This window comes from Gekko japonicus, unplaced genomic scaffold (genome assembly GCF_001447785.1).
Source record: "Gekko japonicus isolate JY-2015 unplaced genomic scaffold, Gekko_japonicus_V1.1 scaffold199, whole genome shotgun sequence".
NCBI lineage: Eukaryota > Metazoa > Chordata > Lepidosauria > Squamata > Gekkonidae > Gekko > Gekko japonicus.
In genome coordinates, this window is record NW_015168657.1 from 1,291,442 (window position 1) to 1,299,213 (window position 7,772).

A 7,772-nucleotide genomic window follows, 5' to 3' on the forward strand; every position below is an offset into this window, starting at 1 on the left:
CCTACACTACACACTATACATGTCTACTGTACCCAGGCGTTAAAGGCATAGCGCACACTTCCCCCGCTTCCAGCTGCAGCAAGCCCCGGGCTCCAGCTTCCCCGGGAACCTGCCAGCGTGCCTCTTGCTTCTGCTCCGCTCTGCACCGCTCCACCAGAAGCAGCAGCAGCAGCTCGCTCGCTGCCTTGCCCGGGGGAGGGGGGCTGCAGTGCTACTGCTCGGCCAGCCCTCCCAATCCCCGATCCCTGCCTGCTCTCAGCGCATTACTGGGTAACGCAGTCAGGAGCCGTTTGCATGCAGGGCTCCCGAGCGGCTATAGGCTATACAGGATGTGCTTAAGCAAACAAAACTACTTTTCCACATTTCTGACTCTCCCGCTCCCCCACACACACCGGCTCCCCTCCCCCACCGGCTCCCCCCCCCCACTTTTTTTCAAAGACCTTCAAGGAGATCGCCATAAAGACTTTTGGCTAAACTTCCATTATTAATCGCACGCAAAAAGATCTTGACCAGAAGCTTTCCAAAAAATTACAGTAGCAACATCCCAAAAAGTATATAGATTGCAGCTCCACTTATACACCGCCAAAGACATTCCGGGGCCCTTTTTGTTTTGTTTTGCTCTGCTTTATAAGCACATTTCTGCAGCCTGCATGAGAATCCATTATACCTTCTTCAATTCTGAAACTTCATTATTATTTTCCAGGAAGCCCATTCCTAACTCATCAGAATCCCCCCCTTTCCATATTATTTTCTTTAAGTACTAAGGCTATTAATGCTTTAATCTCCTGATAATTATTCATAAAACTGTACATCATAGATATACAACTTCTTTTCATGCTCTGGTATGGCCTTTTCACATTTTTTACTCTTTACCAGAGCATGATTTACAGGAGTTGAAGACACTTGTTCAGACTTTTCCATCTATCTTAAACACTTGGTATATGTAGGCAAGGATGCATATTTTGCTAAAAATGCACTGCTTCGTGGCTGTGTTACACCCCTCAAGCAATACAATCACTACTTAAAAGTGCTCTAACTTAGAACTGAGTCTCCTGTCCTTTATTTATCTTATAATGCATTGTTTTGGCACAAGAAAATGTCTGGTTTTTGGGGTTTGGAAAGTTGCCAGTCAGTCAACTTTTTCTTGGATTTTCGCTCTCTAAATTGCCTGGTTTTCCTTCAGTTTCCCAATAAGATGCAGCCTTCAAGACACACATCCACAACCATTCATAAAACACACACACACACCTCTGAAGAGGAAGAGAATACCACAAGACATACCACACACTGCATGCAAATCTTCCGGGGAAGAGAGATTTAGGTGTTCCAGAGTCAAGAATGTTAGGAGGCCATTTAAAGCACTGAGGAGATTTCTTGAAGCAAACAGCTATTCAACACAGGAGGCCTCAGCAACTATGTCACCTTTAGCCTTGTACTCTGGAGAGTCTTCCTTTTCCCAAGAGTGTCTCACTTACATTGTAGGACAAAGTTTGAGTCCAGTGACACCTTTAAGACCAACAAAGTTTTATTCTGGTATACTGGACTCAAACTTTGTTCTGCTGCTTCAGATCAACCTGAATGTCACTAACATTGTGTCATTTATCGACTGCAAATGACATCAGTGCGAAACAACTGAGTTTTCATTCAGCCTTTTCCCTTCAAAATCAGAACACTTGCCTAGTACCTGTCAATGAAATAATTACATGGAAACACATCCAACTAAATATTATCTGGGATCGCCCAACTTTCCTCGACAGAATTTTTTGGCTGACAGTCTCACAGAAAAGCAAAGAATGCTAAGAAAAACAACTGAGTCTATCCCTTCATTTTAAAATACATAGTTCCTTGTTTATGACTTTTCACTTGTTTCCTAGTAACTCCTTTTGGGCCAAAAAAATAAAGTTATCCCCTTCACTGCTGTGTATTCCATTTTTAAACACAGGGCTGATTCCTCACGTTGCTGGGCACAGTGGCCATAGTGCATGTGGCTGCTCCCAGGGCAGCCAGCCATGACATTTGCTGCTATGTACAAGGCTTGGCATGTATCTATAACCACAGATACTCAAAAAGTGGCATTTGTGGTGAGATGCTGGAAGTGGAATTCTGCACATCCTAGTGAATGTACAAGGCTGGCCCTGAGAATCCCAGTAGTGCCCTGTCTAATGACTGATGGTGTAAGTGTTATTTTACTGTACCAATATGACAGTGGAACACTAGGACATTCTTTTAAGGCAAGCTTTAAATACATTTAAAATAAAACCAGTTAAGGTTTTCTTCTGTGGAATGTTCCATTTTGATCCTTAAAAAAACACACTCACACATTCTGTCAGGTGAAGAAGATTTTCTTCATACACTGAAGGGGAGAGAGGGATTCGCCAGTGAGGCAGGATCGAGCCCTTGGCTGTGCTCTTTCTGCTGGCAGTCAGCGTTGCTCTACGATTTCCAGCTCTTTGTGGTTAGCAATATTATCTTAAGTAACTTTTGGCGCCCTTCGTAAGACTTTTGGACGTGGGATGATTGTTTGCGCCCTCTAGGCAGACTTTGCATCCAAGTTCAGCACCGAGCCGTTTACATCCGCTGACTCCTCGCCTCCCCCTCTCCCTCCAGCAAAACCTACGGGGGGGGGGAGCGCTCTCTACTCCCGCTGTCATACAACACACACACACACGCAAACACACACTCCTCTTTGTAGGTAGAGAAAATCGCGAAGGGAGAAAGCCTGGACGGAATAAAAACTTAATCTTAACTCCTTTTGCCTCACGTAGGCAGCAAGTTTGCTTCAAAGCACAGGGAAAATGTTTCCGCAGGAAGATTCCAGCACAGCGGATGGAAGTCTGCAAGTACATTCTCCATCCTGAGTGTATAAGGAGATGTTATTAAAAAAGCCTGGGGAGGGAGGGAGACATACACTTAAAGGAGATCGCTTCATTAAAAACACAGCAGACAAAGATCTGACTCAAGCCAACCTGTCTATTGGAAATGGGAACTTCGAAAAAAAGTGCCATAGGCTGCTACCATGAAATGGTATATGTCTGAGCGCAAAGACTTTCTGCCATGATCCCTCTATCCATATTCTACCTGGCACGTTGCCCGGCATTGCATTTACAGTGTTTTATTTGCAGAAACTTTTACCTCGCCAGCCTCAGTGAAATCCTCTTAGATATATAAATTACGTCGAGCAGGGTTCACTTATACGGACCATCTTGAATATATATCAGGAGAGACTTAACGGGAAATCGCATTAATATGATTTAAAAACTTTTTAGGCTGGGATCTTTAAACCACTTCCTCGGGATTAGTTCCGTCGCTTGAAAGCGGGGCTATTCCCGAGCAGAACTACCCCATGAAGTGTTCAGTGAATGAACAAGGAACACAAGTTTTCAGTTCAGAGCCACAGCCACCCCCCATGCCCTGCCACCCGCAGTAATTTCCTCAACTTTAAAGCAACTGTTTTTTTTCTCTGGATGTTCGGGAAGGGGGGGTGGGGACGAATGCCGATGCTTCGTGTTTAAGGTGAGGTCTGGCTACAAACCGACTAAAACCAGATCCTCCTCTCTTGTCTCTGGGGCAAGGCATGTTTGGGCTTCAGCACTCAACGAGAAGGCTTCCAAACACCCTCTTTAGGAAAGAGGCGTAGGAATTCTGGCAGAATGGGTTCCAAGTCTCCATCCCATCACTAGCAAGTTTCAAACGGGACTCCTGTATGGCCTAAGGCTGAGGCTAGCTTTTCTAAGGACTACTAGTAACTAGACATGGGGCTCTGGTAGCTTGTACGGGGCTTGCTTCATAGGAGTTTTTGATAGTGGCCAGACTCCCTATCAGTAGATCTCCCACGTTCCGGCAAGGTAGGACCAGAAGCAGGGGGCATTTCTCCCCTTACACACACAACACCCCACTCAGAAACACGCATGTACATATCCCTCACCAGCCTGTTTATGGTGTGCCTAACTTCGTCGACTTAATCAGGTTTTATAATATATAGCCAAAGTTAAACACAGAACAGGTTCTAATAACACCTGTGATGGACGTCCCGCAGAATTCGAAAGAGCTTAACTTTGGCTGGACCGTACTTTTTTAAAGTTGGGGGAGGGGACCCAGACTCCATACTGCCCTCCAGACATATACCTATATGATAGTAACCGCCTGGGTAAGCGGTTAAACCGGGGGGGGGGGGAAGGGGGGGTTATGTTTCTATCTGGGATCGTATACAAAAGTCTTCGAGACGCAGTTCGTCCAAAACACTTTTTAGGCTGCAGTCCTAAATGTCCTTACTTGGAAACAAGAGCCACTGAAACCAGAGGGACATACTTTTCAGTAAATATGACGATGCTGGGGGAGGGAAGGGGAAATAACTCAGCATCCCCGAAGAACTTGAACTCCTCGAGGCTCCACACACTAGAAACATACAAACGCGGGACCAAAACAGACCACATTCTAAACATCTCGCTATGTGATAACTTAGCCAACCCATAAGAAATAGGACGGGCAGAAGTGGGGAGGGGAGGGAAGGGCTTACTGATGCCCCCTCCCTCATGAGAAATTCTGACCATTCACACCAAACGGGCAACGCTTTTGCAGTCATTCCGCCTTTTTAAGTGAGAGTACAAATGCGAACGTTCAACAAAATCAACCGAGCCAAACACTTGCACTGCCAGGGGAATCCCTGCCGTTTATTGCTTATCCTTTCTTTAAAATCCAAGCCTCACCCCCACCCCCGGTTTGACAGCTCCTAACTGTTCCGCTGTGCGCCGAGCACACAGAGAACTTCGGGACTGAGGGAGGGAGAAATCAAACTTACTCGTCTCTTTCCCCCTCCTCCTACTCGGGTTATTTCGAGCAGTACAACATGCAGCCTGCTCTCTCATTGGACAGCACTCTAGTCCATCATAGAGCTTTGCTACATTGATTAGAGAATGGGTTTGTCAATTACATTCCCAGTCTAGACACTTCCTTTTGTGCTGGGTTGGCTGCCGATCCCAGACGTCTTTTTACGGAGCTGAGCACGTACCTTGATTTTTTTTTTTTGAACCAAAGGAAAAAAAATCTGTCAAGCTCAGCGGTTTTCTCGAATCACTGGGGGGGAAAGAAAACTAGTGCACACACAAAACCCATCCACCCTGCCGCTATCTTCTGCACAGTGCACGGACACACTAACACAAGTCAGTTAAACATTAAAGCAGCTTACAAAGCAAACATCTGCGATACAATAGCCATTAAAAATCTCGCGATAAGCATATTATTTTTCTTTTTAAAAAAACCAGGAAAGAAAGTTTAAGATGCACCACGTACCATTGCAATGTATAAAGTGTACGTGAGAAAGTTTAAAGGCTCTTGAGACGATTTGCTTCATTAGTTGTCACATGTTTCTATTTTTTTCATTATAATTATAATAAACTTGAAATTGTTGAAACCCAGAAATAGATTTTTTTTTTAAAAAAATAAGCTAATTAGCATGCTGCTGTGTAATATTTTTTATATTAAAAAAAAAAAAAACCTTCCAAGTCAACGGTTAGTGATGCACTCTCGCTAGTCTCTCTGTTTTGAAAGCGATCCAAGCCGGGCTGGCTGAGTTCTCAGATTTTCTCTCTCCCTGGCTTTGCCTTGTGTGCTTTGGATTGTGTTAGACTTTGCAGAAGTTGCAATCGATTCGACAGACTCCCCCTCCCACCCCCACCCCAGCCTGTGTATTTCCGCAATCGCTGCAATTTGCATAGACACCACACACATGGAGGAGGTCCATTCTCACGGAGGCCCGCGCCGGGCCAATAGCAGCATCAGGAATTCCTTTCAGCGCGTACTCCGGCCAGGACAGCATTTCCAATAGACTAGGCCCCATTCCAGGCAGCGCAGCGGCAGCAGGAAGGAAGGGAGGAGAAAAGGAGAGTCGCTCTATATGCGCAGTGCGAGTCCTTTCTGCAGGCGGACATTGCAATGAATGGAAGGGGGGAGGGGGGCTGCTAGACGAATGCAGACCTGCTACACGCAATCCGTACGGGTCTCTTCCGAAGCGTGGTGTTCAGCAAACCATTTCCTTAGCTAAAAAGGTGGTCTAAGGGGCCCCAGCCAGCCTTCCGGGCACAGAAATGCTTCCGTGTAAACAGTTACACGGGCCATACCTCCCAGATAAATTTGTTTGAGACTGAGAGGTGTAATTGTTACTGTACTTTTGGTGAAAACTCTTGAGTAAAAGCTTTGTTATGTATACATGGATTTGGAAGTCAGCTTTATTGGTCAGTGGGCTTTACTTCTGTAGAAACTTGCATAGGATCAGACTGAAGTGTTTCCTCATGTAACTGTGCCTTGCTATAATTGCAAAGTGACCAGCATCTATAGAGCCTGTAAAACAGGATGTGAAGGAATTTTATTTATATGCTTAAAAAAAAAACAACCCTTGGTCATTTCCATTTAATATCTTTGAAAGTACCGTCTGTACCAAGCACAAAATAATAGGCTTGGCTTTCTCACAGGAATAATACCGAAGGATTCGGTTTGTAAATGTCTTCTGGTAATGAACCTGCTCTATGCTTCTTGTACCTTATGATCTGGATAGCATATTCTGATGGGCCAGGCATGAGTGGGTGGGAAGGATTCACATAAAGAGCTTGGGCTACATTTTTTTTTTTTTAATCTCAGCAACTTCCATCATTAGGTTGTAAGAGGTAGCAAGTAAAGCATGGTGCTGGCTAAATATAACAATACTACAGGCCTCGGTTCCTGCCAGAGCGCACTGGAGCACCGCTCCACCAGTCAGGAGCCCAGGGGGCGGGCACATAAGCCCCACCTCCTGCTCCCACCAGCCATCAGTTGGGATGGGGGGGGACATCCCCCCCGTCTCCCTGAGCCCCGGGGTGGTGGCCTTTGACTCATAGGGGCAAATTCCACCGCTCGTGTCCTGGTCTTGTGTCTTACAGATAATCTTACAAATAGTCCTTTGCATTTATATCATGCTTTCAACTCTAAAAGAATCATAATGCTGATTGTGTGAACTTAGGCAAATCACGAGAGGTAGAGCAGGAAGGGTTGCATCAGTGCTTAGTTCTTGTGACCCTTTCTTACATGCCCAGGGAAATGCTGATCGGCACTTTGGGGCTAGGAAGCAATTTTTCTCCAGGCCAGTTTGGCCCCCAGTGATCCTGGAGGTTTTTTTTATCATATTCTGGGTGTGGAACAGGGGTCACTGGGGTGTGGGGGGGTATTGCTGAATTTCCTGCATTGTGCAGGGGGTTGGACTAGATGACCTTGGAGGTCCCTTCCCACTCTGAGTCTATGTCAAGCAGAAGCACCTGAGATCCTCCCCCTCCCCTTTTCCTTCGCCCGACTTGGAGGCGAAGGGAAGGGAGAGGAGGGAAAGAATGGCTCCCAGGTGCTTCTGCCCGTCAGAGGGGCTGGTGCACACTTCCGGTGATGTCAGGGTGTGTGGCATATGCTAATAAGTTATGTTAATGAGCTCCTGCAGCTCTTTTTCTACAAAATGACTCCTGACAATACATATATCTTACCTTTCTCTATGTATATTGACAATGATCTTGTGAGGTAGGCCAGGCTGAAAGCCAAGGGCTGACCTAAGACTACCCAGTAAGTTTTACAGGTGGATGGGGGTTTAAAACCAGGTCTCCTCAGTCTAAAACCAGCACTCTAGCCACTGTGAGGGAATCATGTTGGAACAGTCTCTTGAGGAGCAGGAAACAATTTACCCACTTCCTAATATATATTTTTCTTTATATAACAGTTTTTATCTATCCAATACAAAACTGAGTGGCTGCAGGCCAGCA